The 15,208-nt window shown below is 38.0% G+C and overlaps 1 pseudogene; it reads right to left on the bottom strand.

Moving 5' to 3' along the window:
* The window catches only part of LOC121413848, a 76,633-nt pseudogene continuing 61,425 nt past the window's right edge, over window positions 1-15,208 (bottom strand).

Genomic DNA, 15,208 nt, shown 5'->3' with positions numbered 1-15,208 from the left:
GTTGAGAGACCTCTGAAAGATCAACCAGAATTCATGGCCTTTCAAAGGTCTTTCAGCGGTCTTGTTCTCTGTGGAATAGGGGTTTCAGTTTTTGAGGTGCGACCTCCCACGATGTGCAACTGAGGTTACAATTTAAAATCAAAAGCAAAATATAATTTTTATAAATGAGTTCAAAGTTGGCTTCAAAGAGGTAGACCTTAATAACACATTTGTTGAAAAGTGAGTTGGCATCTTCAACGACGCCATATCTTAAGATGGTTTTCCCTTTTTAAGAAAATAAAAAAAAATGCTTTATGAAATCCCTCCTTGTATATTCTCATTTCTAATCACATTTTCCTCTGAACATCTCCATGAATTTTGAAGTAAAAAAAAAAAAGGAACCAGAAACCCTGTTGATAATACATAATTTCCCCACCACAGTGCAGACTGTGAAAGTAAATTTCGGGCATCATTTTCATGAAACATCACATTAGAACTCTGACCTTTAAAAATTCTTTGAAAATAATACAACATCAATTACCTCTAAAGCAAAAAAACAAACACAAAGATTTCTACCTGGAAGAGCAAGCAAATTAATGAATTGTTTTGACACCGTATAAAATCTGAGTAGCTAGCACCAAACCTCCATTAACTGAACATCAGTCGTTTCTAAAACTTGACAAGGCCACATCGCACGAAGAGTTGCAATCGATCCAATCAAACACAACCATAGAAAGCCACAACAACCAACGTTTTTTCAAATGCTTGAATCTACATAATTGCTGTGCTTTAACAATGATCTATACTGGAACATACATCATTATCTTGACAAATCATTATGCTCCTCATGACAATGTGTAAAAAAATTCTGAAGGTAGAATTATGATGTTGCTGGCTTTCCATAGTTAAGACTGACTGGATCATTCACAACTCCATGTAACAAGTGGCCCTGAATAGATAACCTATTCATTTTCCCTCAATACATATAAGTGTCCACTGATAAACATAGGTTGCAGATTTGTGACTATCATTAAATATGAATACAATTCATTCCTTTCAAGCCTATTTAAAATATATTCTATAATGACATGATACATGGCAAGTAGGCAAGAAATTCTGAACAATTAAATAAAATGCAATGAATTTTTTAAAAAATCAAATCCTGATTTCTCTTTAAATATCATTAATACTTTTAAGTCATTTTCAAGTCTACAGACAAAAAATAGTGAATTTATTTTGTTTGACAATATTTATCTTGGATAATTTCATCTTTTTACTGCATTCTTTTACCTATAATGACACAACTGCAAGAAGGAAATTCCATTGAAATTATCATTAAATTTTGGAATTAAAATTTGATGTGAGAGTGATATTGAAAACTGGAGTGACTTTGACCACTTTGTACAACATGAAGTTTCACTTTTAAAATCTGATTAAAAGGAAACATGAACAGGTTCAAGTGCGTACATATTGAATACATGTGCTTGTATAAGTACTTGGCTTCAACAAATGAGAGCATGTAATTTCCTGTCATTACAACATATTCCAAAATAGTCTTGACACAACGACTCTGCATTAAAGTGTTCCTCTTCTTATGTTATCAAGGACATCCCATGATCCGATAGGATAAAAAGCTTTAATTATCCATCATTGGGCGAGAATGATTTTGCAATATACATTCTGAAAATATCTATATTATTCTGGAATTTATTTCATTAGTTAACACATAAGCAAGATTCAAATAACTATACAGAAGTGCATTGACTTCATCTTGAAGATAACTATCAAAGCGAGGCTTGCAATCTGTGATTTAAAACAATATTAGATTGATTTTAAGCATTCAAATCATAGTTCTCCAGAAAGCCAGACTCGCTACAGGGATGATGTCATCTAAAACAGACTGCTTCTGAGGTTGGTGCAGTGCAAACCGAAGCTCTACATGCGCTTCTTACGGTTTATCTGACAGCTCTTGCTTCTGGAACAGTCTCAGCAAGAAGCAAGTGCATATGACAAGGTCACATGATTTGTGTAGCCACCTGATGCCCCACATTCTTATGTATATCTGTGCTCCCATGACAATGTCACCCATAGCAATCATTCCTTCAGGTTACCACACCAACAGAGCACTTCCCCAACTCTCTTCACCACTTGTCATCCACCAACCGGCAAAGCGTCATATGCGTCTCAATAGTCCATGGCACTGCAGCGATAGAAACTAACCAGGCTACTCTACACCCCAGAAAGGTGCCATCATACTTTGGCGGTCATCTTCAGGTGCTCCAGGGCTGTCCTCAGCCTCCTGGTGTGCTTGGGGTCGGTCACTCCACACCGCCTCAGGTCTTCCTCCTCCATGTCCATCAGGATGTCCAGTTCGTCCCAGCCACCGCCGATGAAGGCGTCCACGTACATGGGCATACCGAGATAGGTCAGCCAATCACAGACCGTTGAACCACGTCCTGCATAGATCACATGCTGAGCCTGGTGAGCCAGGGTGTCACTACGAAACTAGAAAAAAAGAAAGGCATTGTGGATGAAAATCTAATGATCGTTGTGGTATAAGAGGAAATTTTTTTATTCTAAACTTGCATTCTCTATTCACAGATCAAAGATTGTCTAGCTAGGCCATTGTTATTATAAACATGCATCATATTGTAGCAACTGTCAAGACCAATGAGGTGTGTTTTTAAAATGGTATTTGTATGTAGTTTACAATTGACCAACCATTCCACAAATTCTTACACATTTTTACTTATTTATAAAATTTTGTGAATTGAGGACACATATAGAGAGGGTCGGCTGTATGCATTCAATGGATTTGCCCATTTATGACATGTTCTAAAATAGCAGCATGCTCCAATCCCTTACCCAGCATCGACCTTCTGCAATGAGAGACTTGACCCGAAGTGCCTCCAGACAGACTGCAACGTCCGGTACTCTCATCTGGACCTCTTCAGCATAGCGCTGGATCAGAGCCGCTGGGATGCCACAAAAACCCATCTAGGTAAAAAAAATTGGAGAGAAAAATGGCAATTCATGCTCTTATGCAACAGGCTATTGAAACCAAGATGGTGGCAACAAACTGGCAAAGCAAATATGGTGTAGGGTTGCTGCGTGGCAGCTCCGTAAGTAGAGCAGGGTTTTGGATTCCGGTATCCTGGGTAGATTCTCTCTTGGTGAGCAGTGGCATATGCATGGGTGGGTTACAGAGGTTCAACTCCCCCCCTTTCTTTATCTTTTTTCAAAACCCGTTTAGTATGCAGGGAGGTGGTCACAAATTTTTGGTGAAGACCTTTTCTTCCTTTTTTTTTGCTTGTCAACTTGAAAACCTCCCTTTCAAAAATCCTGCGTACGCTACTGTTGGTGAGCTACATGGAGTGCCTTTTGGTTAGGAAATTATCCTCATTACCAGGTACCTCAAGGAAAACTTTAAGTGGTCTGTCGTCTGGTAGCTTCCTGGCTTTGATGTTTTTTCAGCAATTATGAAAAAAGTAGTGTTTATACTTGGGTCTGCCAATCCTGACATTATCTGGATTAAAACCCTTGCAACAGCTAATATGAACGGGTTGTCTCATTATGATTGAATTTATACTGTGGTAAACAGGATTATAATAAGACTTTGAGTGGGACATTAATCAATGTGATTAAAGTATGATATGAGGAGACCATTCCTTCAACGCGCAAAGGAAAAGAGGATTAACACGCTTCGAATAGCAGAGGGAAGCCGGATAAAGAGGTCTTAATGATACTAATCTACCATTTTGGATGATATTCGCTTTAAAATGCTCTACTTGGAAAAGAAAATCAAAGTCCCGGCCAAAACTGACGCTTTGATAGGTGCGTGCAATTTTCAATAGATCTATGCTCGATGAACATCAAACTAGTTGTAGGTTTGATAATAGATAAGTGTCATTAAATAGGAAAGTAGTTAACTTTGGTGTCACATGTGGGCCAATGAAGACAAAGTGATAGTCTATTTGGAAAGTGATAATTATTTTAAATCTGGTTTCAGTTTCTTTGAGCAATAATGATGGTCTCACACTTTAAAAAAATTAATAAAAATATTTATAGCAATAAGTAATCACTCCTAAGTGCAGAGTACGAGGACCTGGGTAATGAAAGTTACATCTTTAACCAATCAAGATCATGAGCATCATCAAGTATAATAACCATTCAAATAGTAAATATTATTATGTTTTAATATTAAAACAAACTTGAAGCTGGGCAGACTGTGCTTTAAAGGAATTGAAAGTGCGTATGCTAAGGAGTCCAGTACAGGAAAGGCCTATGGAAGATTATGTCCGAGCCTAAAAAAAAAGACTACTAGTAATTGAGGGTCCCCATGAATTAAGAATGAAATAACAACAGTAGCATATGCAGGGGGTGGTTACAGGGTTTCAATCCCCCCTTCATTTTTTGATACCCCAAACCGTCCCCTAAAATTCACCCCCCCCCCCCTAAAATTTGGTTGAAGACCTTGTTTTTGGCTTGTCAATTTTTTTGGGTGGTACGAAACGACTGAACATTCTTGCTGAAGACCTTTTTTTTTGTGAATTTTTTTTTGGATAAGAAACGACCTACAGTTTGTGGTGAAGACCCTTTTGGGGTATGTTTTGGTTGTCAACATTTCATTCAGCTTGAAACCCCCCCCCCTTACAAAAATCCTGCATACGCCACTGAATAACAATATTCCTTTTAGTTAATTATGTTAGTAAGGAAAGACAACTGCATTTTATGCAGGGACAGAATCAGCATGGCTAAATTATCATCCTAGATTATTTGCACAGCATTTAGCAGGATGGAAGATATCTTTACCTGCATATGATCAATACAAGCTGATCTCTAATATCTTACACTGAATTAGTGTAAGGATTAACTGAAAACAGTGGAATACAGAAGCATGTATAATTGAAAAAAGTATTTTTTGATCACCTGCTGTAATACCACAGGGCCTGTAGGATTTTTTAAAGCTACATTACTGCACTAGTTTGACAAAATAATTTTTTGAGGGAATCATTTCAAGTTCTGACCATTATATAAATTTTCATCAAGAAAGCTGCATGATGTACTATTTACCTTGTCTGAGTAAGGTTCTTGTCTAATGTCAATGCCATCAGCCATCAACTTCGCATCTAACAGTTTCTCCAACGACTGACTGTGCATACCGAGTCCCGTCTGCATCTTCTTTAGAGGCAACGTCGGCGAGGCATGCATGGGGTCCCGTGATACAGTATCTTTTCTATTGTTCTGCCTCTTGTGGGGTGAGACGCTCCGTGACTTGCGCCTCCGACTGTTAAGTAGTAGGGCAGGACAGGTATCCGTTTGCCCCACGGCACGGAGAAGCTGAGGGGAAGGCATGACCCCATTGACTGTACTAGACCATCCGTTTGAACACGTGACGGTGCCATCTACAGAGGCACTTCGCTTCCATTGGATCGATCCAGAATCCCCTATGACGAGTTGATTCTGCTCTGTTCTTGGAGGGTAGTTCATAAGCACGGGACTACTGGATCTCTGAGTGAGCTTTGAATGCACTTGATGCTTTGGTGAGCAGCGTTGCTGCCGCGTCATTTGCAGGCTACGATCGTCCATCCAGGGAAACTCGTAATAGTTCTCTAGGATCTGCGGAGGGGTGGTATGTGAGATGGCTGCAACAGTGACAGGAGTAGCGCCGTTGTTGAATTGACTATGCCTCTGGAGAAGGTCCACTGCCTTGACGTCTGTCCTGACCGGGTTTAAGGGGCTTGTCCTTTGGGACCTCACCGCCCCAGCCCCAGGAGTCAAGCCCAGAATACTGGTCGCACATCCTCAAATAGTGTCCATCCACTCCTGGGATCAAAATCCCTGATATATTATTGGAGTTATTACAGTTCGACCCTGGCGCAAGGACTCCACTGACCTCTGGCGAAGGCCCCTCGTCCTCTTCCGCACACAGGCTCCCCAACCCCGATTCCCGAAGCATTTCTAGACTGCTCATGCTGTTCTTGCCATGCTTGCGAGCTGGAGACTGGGAGTTGTCCCCACACAATCCTGCATCTGTACTTGCATAGAATCCAGAATCACGAGCTGCTATCCTTAGTTTATGTATACTAGTGCTCAGGTCTGTGTCATCTATCCTTTGGGATGGGATCGGGGGAGGTATAGAGCCTTCTCCTAATGCACTACTTGATAATGTCCTTACATCAACACCTGAAAATGACAGATATTCACAACGTAATTTTATGAAACCATAAACGATTTAGCCCCAAAGCCAACAAGAACATCTACCAGTATGTTCAACATCAAAATCTTCACACTAGGCTAAGTCAACTTTAAAAAGAAAGACCAAGACAAATCCATGTGGTTTTTCTACAGGTACTGACAACTACAGTAAATTCCTGCATAACCTGGAGGGGGTTTCATCAATATTTTCATCCAACAATTTGTCAGATCTGACATCTTTCCATGATTTTGATTGGCTGAGAGGCACTGTTCCTATGGTAACTGTCGGATAAAATGGGACTTTCATGAAACGCCCCCCAGATCTGTTTATTTATCTCTTGGAATGAGAATCTGTAATTTTGTGACCCCAAAACCTTGTATTTTCTAACGTTTACCTCTAAATGACCTTTGACCTTGGCTGGGTTACCCCATGAAATCACAAATTTTGAAGAAAGACTTTAATGCAGTAATTTTGTTGAAAAAATATATAATTATGGCAAAATCGTAATAGTTAGCAGCTCTGATTTCAGCTTACTTGATCATAATGCTCAAGGTTCATAGCCATTCATGAATAGTGCTGGTCGATATTTGATTTCAATAACAGTTGATAATCTCTAGCAAAAATATTGCTAATGACATAATATCACATTACCAAGTCTACAATTCAAAATATACATTCATTATGAAGGTTTTTCATTGGTGCCTGTCCATGAAAAGCAGGCATTTAGGTACATAGTTCTGAGTTAGTTTAAAGCAATACAACAGCATTTGTGGTAAATAGTGATTAACTTTTCATAATTTACAGTATTTGGGTATATTGTGTTAAAACATGATGTGCATATCATACTGCGATATACCAAAATAATCATAACACCATTATCAAATATTCAATATTGCACAATTTTTATATCAGAATATCATCAAAGTTTTTTTTTAGTTATGTAGAACTCTTAAAAGCTAAAAGGCAGACACAAATGACCTACCTTTGATTGGTTCTAATAAGAGTTTGGCAACAGTCAATAGTTTGACCCTGTGCTCCAGGTTGGTAATCTCTAAACTGTCAAGATCCTCTTCCGTCAGATTCTTGAACCTCTCCAATGATGCTAGATCACGTGACTTGAAATCTGACAAGTATTTCTGCAAGGGAAAGGGAATAGATGAATCAGAAGTTTGTTTGTACCTATCTGGTCTCCCATTAACCTTGCATGTTTGGCTACTCTTGGGGGGAGGTTGATTGAACCATGGAGGTAAAATAGGAAGGAGTGTCAACTCACTTATTTCATTTAAAGCCATGTTTGATGCCGCAGGGATAAGATATGTCAGGCATGTATTTCATTGCCATTTCCTTGCAGATTATAGACAAAAGATTCCTACCCAACTATAGACAGTTTCCCCATGAAACTGGCAGCACCACAAGTGGCCATCAAAGGCTATAGTGCACCTGTGTATTCTTTTGTACTTCTTTAGAAATTGAAAACTACATGAATCAATTTGCATTTCGATATCACTCCATCCATTTACTTCCATGATTCAACGCCTCATGAGTGCTGCGTGATGGTAGTGGGCAATGTAATCTCCTCTGCAAGGCAGTATGGTAAAAAAAAATTGAACTTACAACTCTTTTCTGTCAATACCATGAACATTTTATTGCACAGCTGTGCACAATCATGACAAACAACAAAAATAAAAAAGTCAAACAATAATCCATTGTAAATGAACAGGTTCATCTGAAAAGAAAGGCTAAAATCTTCAATGATTCTTTCTAGTGGACCTAGTAACCAGGTATTTCATTTACACGTGTTCAATTAATAGGCTGTCCCGACTGTCAAGAAAAAAAACAGCCCTCTATATGGATTAACTTTTTTTACATGCAATCTCTAAAAGATTTTCATCTTGCTTTTCATTTCGTCCCCAGGCAGTTTTATTTGAGTACCAGGCGTTGCAAATTTGGTCTCAAAAGCAAGCAGCGCAGTAAAAGAAAAAAATCACACAGCAGAACAAAACAATGTACTCACATCGCACTCTATCCTTCTGAGTAGCTCTTCAACACTTTGCAGATGCAACACATAAGTAGCATTGGTTTGGTTAGGACCAAGGGGGAAAGTATGCCCCCCTTCCAGGCCGGGCATCTCCTCTCTACTCAGCTCTTCCACGAACGTAAACTTGAACTTGCCACTCTTGTTCTGACACACCCCTTCCCAGTAACCCCCTGAGGGCTTGCGGGTGATGTACACCAAGTCTCCTTTCTGAAAGTTGGAATTCAAAATAATTTAACTTTTTAAATCCAGTGGGTGGTGTTTACAGGTAGATCACCTTTTCAAACCAAAGGTCTTTACAGCTAGCTAACTTTTTAAAACCAATGGCCTATGCAGGTACTTTTTTTTTAAATCAGTAGTCTTTACAAGTAATTAACTTGTTCAAACCAGAGGACACATAAGCAGGTATGGGCGATCTTAACAATTTCCAGTGTTCGTATAATCATTACTTGTACCAGCATAGAGCACTTGCATGGTAAGAAAGATTATGCAAAAGGACTCCATTGTAGACTTGTTTCAATACAGACATTCTAAAGATCCAGTTAGGGTTTGTATCTGCAGACAAGTACCTTCCCTGCTTTTGACATCCTATCAGCAGGACCTACTTGGTGTGCAATACATGAGAAAGTTCTTTACCTTGAATGCCAGTGCTCCTGTGTCGTATGGGCTGGGAATGTAGTCTGTCTTTGCCCTTGCTACCGAACAGAATAGAGTAGGTTTGAGTTGAACGTCGGGGCTGTGCGACTGCTGCCTTCTTGTAGATGGACCTATTACAACAGATGGGAAGAAGAATGAAATTTATGAAGATGAATTGAACACAACTATTTTATCAATAAGAATCATTTCTTTTATGAGAATCTAAAAAATACATTTTGATTACTGCCTTGGGGAAAACATAAATTAAGAATAGACACAAGTAACACAACAAAATCATAAATCTGTCCAAAAAAATTCTTATAATTGACCCATTAAAATGCCAAAGGATAAAAAAACAAATTCCATAGTACCGGTAATCTCTTTTATCAAATATCTATTAATCTGTAATTTCTGAAATCTACATCATCATATTATATTACTTTACATTGCCTCTTTTATCTAGCAACTTTGGAAAGTTTTATGTCCTCAGAGTTTTTTCCCCTTTCGTTTTTTCCCCTTCATTTTCCTTTGAAAAAAAAATGATGATGACCCTTTGGGAACATCTTTTCACCAACTCAAAATTTGACACTACAACCACAGTTACATTTCATTCAATATCGTTCTAGTCGAAACCCTTTTCACGCAAATTTTTCAGGAGCCTATATACATAAGAAATGCAGCATTCGTGGATCAGGCCAGACAAGATGTTCTACAAATGACAAAGGTTTGTTCCAGTAAGATGAGCCACCCACCTGACGACATGTTTCTGGAAGGCACACCCTATTATCAGGTCATCTCATTCCATCATCGCCTTCTCAAATTTGAGCAAACCACCTTCCTTCATACTCGACTTATTCAAATATGGCACGTTTCTTAGAGGCATTGTAAGGATTATATTCATCCAGAACAAGTCTTCTTTTTTCTGCTGAGACGCTTTGTATTAGTGTGATATTCTATACTGCTGCATTTCTATGCATCCTCTTTTTCACTTTTTTCCATTTTTCTACCTTCCTTATCTCTTCCTTTTTTCTTTCTTTCTTTCTTTCTTTCTTCTTTCTTTCTTTCGTTCTTTCTTTCTTTCGTTCTTTCTTCTTTCTTTCTTTCTTTTTCTTTCCGCCTTTGTTTTCTTTCATCTAAATTACTACCTACTCTCTACTTACTTTCTTTTCTTTCCACCTCTGTTTTCTTTCATCTAAAGTACTACTTAATCTCTACTTACTTTATTTTCTTTCCGCCTCTGTTTTCTTTCATCTAAATTACTACTCACTCTCTACTTACTTTATTTTCTTTCCGCCTCTGTTTTCTTTCATCTAAATTACTACTTACTCTCTACTTACTTTATTTTCTTTCCGCCTCTGTTTTTTCATCTAAATTACTACTTACTCTATACTCTTTTCACCTCTGTTTTCTTTCATCTAAATAAAATAAAACATACTCAACACTTACCATCACTACTACTGAAATCGTCACTTGTTGTTGAACTAACCGTGCTCCTACCAAGACTACTGCTAGGACTATCACTTCCTCTCTGAAAAAAAAAAGATTAATCAATCTCTGTATTCATACTTCACCATGGAGAAACAAGGAAATCAATTATTTGTTGAGAAACCTCCAACATGGAACTTTTCATCCAAAAGGGACAGGTTAATCAAATGTATTTCTTAAAAAAAGTGAAAGGGCTATAATAAAAAGTTCGGGATGGAAATCTTGTTATCATCACGTTAAATAGTTTGATAGAAAAAAATTGATACTGACTAACTTTCAGTGACAAAAAAGCATTGTAAAGTCAAACTCATTGACTATTTTTGATAATATATTCTCACTTAAGCCCTTACTCATATTGCTGGCCTCTCCATTTACTTTCACATTGTTCTCATTGTAGGGATATCATTGAAAAACATCTAAATCATTTTGAAATCAGAAACCTTATGTTAATTCATTGCATTCTCAACAAATGTAAACATCTAGTAAAAATAATAGACTTATTTTCAAAGCTGAAAAATCCATACACTGGCAAAGTCAACTTCACTGCAAAGATTCCTAGCAGGTCAATTTGAAATAATTCTATTGGATCATCATGCATATTTTCTTACTAAAGTTAAATTAGGATCACAAGAAAGTACGACCTCTTCCGGCGAAAATCTGGCTACCGTATGGCGACAGGAAAAGGATTGATAATCGCACTTAGAAATCAGTACTGAATGATAATAATCTAAGGCCCATTGTTTAGATTTCACAATGATATTATCTTCCATGATAGATTTTGGACTGATTCCAAGTATGATGTGCCAGTCATGTTAAAGCATTTGTATGCTGTTACGGAATACTATTTATGAAATCAGGTCACAGATTTCCCTCATTTTCTCATTAAGTAGCCTGTGAATGTCCTACTGATCATTATCTAAAATGCGATTATTTGCAAATAAAAAATAAGAAGAAAATGTTAGGGTTGGTCCATGATACAGTGTGAATACAGATCCCGGCATCAGACAAACCTGTCATCAATTGCAAGTAATTAAAAATTAATAATTGACTGAAGTGGTCATATTTGATTGGCTGGAAAAAATTTGTCACGAATCTCAGCATTTATTACAAAGTTTATTGAGCCGGGTGGGTGTTTCATAAAGCTGTTCGTAAGTTAAGAGCGACTTAAGAACGAATGGTGATCCTTTCTTGTGGTAAATGTTATATTCAATGACGATGGTAACGCGTAAGAAAGGATCACCAGTCGTTCTTAAAGTCGTTCTTAACTTACGAACAGCTTTATGAAACGGCCCCCAGGTCCAGATAGTACTGGGTCACGTCTTACAAAGAGTAATGATTGATACAATTCATCTCAAATGTAATTTGTTTTCCAGATAGATAGATAAAATGGTTTAATAAAAGATCATCGCAGCCAAAGGCCGAATTGTGATAAATTTTCCAAGAAATTTGCACAATATCCTTAGTAAACAGAGAGAATCACACTGAATCTTCAAAAGTATAGATATGACTTCATATCTAGAAAATACTTTGAATAAATTTGCATCTTAGATGTTGACGTTGCTGGCCATCCATAATTTTGGTTGATCGGATCAATCGTAACTCTTTGAAAGACAGGACACAAGTATACATGATGCAATAACCATATGATAAATTAGGTCATCCATACTACTCATGCACATGCCATATCAGTGTAATGAATAATGTTAATCAGTCAAGGTGTAATGTTAGCATGAGTGTCAATATAGAATGATGAAGACGACTTGCCAAACTCAAATCAGGTAAAGAATGATAATCTACATTAATGTACATACAAACTTGCCTCATTTTTTCATAATAAGGCCTTAAAAATTCTGTCCATATTGGAACAACCGTAAAATACAAAAAACCAGGGTAACTTTTTTTTGGCAAAAATAGAAATATACAAATGCAATATTCATTTTACACAATTATGTCAGATCTGGGAAAAGAATGCGTAGTCAATAGCTTACTTCCATCATCAATGCATTCTCCATTTTTATTATCAAGAAACAGAATTATAACAATAATAATAGGTCCATTTATATAGCGCAGCTACTATGTGCATATACTCTACTGCGCTTTGATAATTGGTATCATATTATTACCCCGGCTGTAGCTGAGCCGCCATATTAATAGGCGCTAAAGCGTTCAAGGAAAAATCCTACCGGGTACCCATTCACCTCACCTGGGTCGAGTGCAGCACAATGTGGATAAATTTCTTGCTGAAGGAAATTACGCCATGGCTGGGATTCGAACCCACAACCCTCTGTTTCAAAGTCCGAAGACTAATCCACTGGGCCACAACGCTCCATTATGTCACGTTATCCAGCGTTATTAAAATATTAAACTGTAAATTTATAAAATTAAGTTTGAATGCTGTATGTTGCTGAGAATGATAACAATACTGGAATAGATGTACAGTATGAACATTAATGTAACAATACGAGAATTAAGAATGATGTCTGATGCACACCAAATGTGCACATTTGGTGTGCATCAGACATCATTCTTAATTCATGACCCTCTTTCACCAAGATGACCCCTGCTTTCACAAAAAAGAAATGAGTGTTTACTTAACTTGATATGAATTGACATTGAAGTCTTTAGCTAATTTCCATTAGGATCAAATTTGAGTTATCGTTATTCATAAGATCTTATCTATATTCTTCTTCTCAGCCTAGGTTTATTCAGTATTCATCTCGGTAAGAAATATGTCAACTTGCTAAGAGATATGTCAGGCATGCATCATGGTATTGCAAGGATATTGGTATACGTGGCAGGTGCATTCTGTCTTTTACAGAAAATGTCACTATGTCATTTGCTTCCTTCTGTTAATTACAAAAACATACTATTGCATGAACTGGATTGCATTCGTGAGTTACCCCAATTTTAGTCCAAGACTTTAGTCAAAACGTCTACGAAGTACTATATTTCGTCTTCTTAATCTGATATCAATTATGAAGAAGATGTATGAAATAATTCATGAGCATCTTTGTTTGCTCATTTCAAAGCAAATATACACAAATGTGTGCATATAGGGGGAGACATTCTTAAGGGTGGATTAAAGAATGTGCCCCTGTTGAAGTAGGACACAAGTAGCACTTGCAAATGTGTGGTCTAAAGTATATTTAAGATAAGCTCAATTGATGTTCTGTATCTGTATCAAATTAAATGTTTAGAAGCTAATATCCTTATGATTTTCACTAGAGATTAGTCAAGAATCATTAGTAAGGGCCAAACTGAAAATGTCTTGGAGTTACAGAAAGAAGAAAAAAAGATGCTGTTCTTAGTACTGTTAATGCAAATCTCATGCAGACAGGCTTCCATGCGAGTTAGACCCTTCTTGCTCTCACCTCATACCCAGACAGGGACCCATCAGAAGATGTCATAGGGGAGGAGAGGTTGGACCAGGGGCTACTAGCCCCCCTGGAGGAGTAGGCCACCACCGGGGAGCGGGTGAACTTGCGGAGGAGGCGGGGGCTGCGACTGCTAATCATGACCTTGAGGGACTTCTTGGGGGTCTGGCGTCGTTTGAGGAAAGAGAAATCCATAGACATGTTGGCCATGTTGTTGGTGGTGTTGATATCAACTTGGTTTGGCCTATCTGGGGATGTGGTGTGTGTGGTAGTGGTTGTGGAAGTAGTGGCTGCAACGGCAGTCTGGACACAAATAACAGGTGCCTTGTATTTATTTTCTTCGGATGCGATTTTGATGAGATGAATGCCAGATGAATATATCATTAAGCGATGATGTAAGCGATGATGTAATTTTTGTTTGTTTATAGGTTTGAGAGCTGGAGATGTAATCTAAAGACACATGCATCAGATAAAGAGTTATGATGTGAGCAAGTTGCCAAATACACTGAGGAAAATAGCCTAGATTTCACAAGAGTTCACTAAATGTATCCATCATGATGAAAAGACTACCACTTGCATGTAGGTACTGGTAGAGCTTCCTTCAAATCCACGCTCCTTGTTATCCTTGGCACAACAGGACTTATTTCATCAATAAATCACAATTTGATGCAAATACCCTCCAAATCTACAAGACAGTGTACTACAACTAATCCACATTAGACATTAAGAATCCCATAGAATTTTTTCAACACTGATTGAAAGTTTTGGAGACCTTGGAACAATTTTGAAGAAGTGCATGATAATCCATAAGGCAAGTGATCAAAGAATATCAGTAATGGTTGTGTCTCTAGGAAACTGTGATACCTGTGCAATATGATGAAACAGGTCCGCCGAAGTGCCAGAATGTGGGTTTAGATAATTGTCAAATCATTTGGGTGTTGGAGGAGGGGGCGGGGGAGACATGAAGCAGCACCTTAGGAAAAACAGGTCGGTGGCGTCACTCAACGTAGATCAAGAAAAGGTAATCCTGAACAACCTAAGCCAAGTGTGAAAAACAAACTACAGAAGTGAAGTGATTTATGGTTGATCCTAGTGACCTCTTTTATTCCTACAGTGCAGAGAGGCTGTGGAAGGATTCCTACAGGCAGTTCTGCTTCAATCCATAGTCCTGGATGATTTCTCAAAGACATCAGTATCTATCCTTGACAAGGCTGTAAAACCTGCTTCACACAATCAATTGCAATTTCAATAGAAGTAGTCATATGCATTCTGCAAAATCACCATTAAAAAATCCAGGATATATGGAGGGCTAAAAATACTACATGGTGGCTTGTCTTTGTATCTTTTGCACCAGATAAATCTCAGTGTTTCTAGAAGGAAGTTCTTGCAGTGAGCGATGGAACAGTCTATAAACATTGGCCACGTTGAGATAGGAACTGTGAAATGCAGTCCAAATGTTAGACCACGTCAGCAGCAAGTTCATGTTTTAATCTGTTGCAA

Source organism: Lytechinus variegatus, chromosome 4, assembly GCF_018143015.1.
Source record: "Lytechinus variegatus isolate NC3 chromosome 4, Lvar_3.0, whole genome shotgun sequence".
In the NCBI taxonomy this organism is placed as follows: Eukaryota; Metazoa; Echinodermata; class Echinoidea; order Temnopleuroida; family Toxopneustidae; genus Lytechinus; species Lytechinus variegatus.
This window is presented reverse-complemented; position numbering and strand designations above follow the sequence as displayed.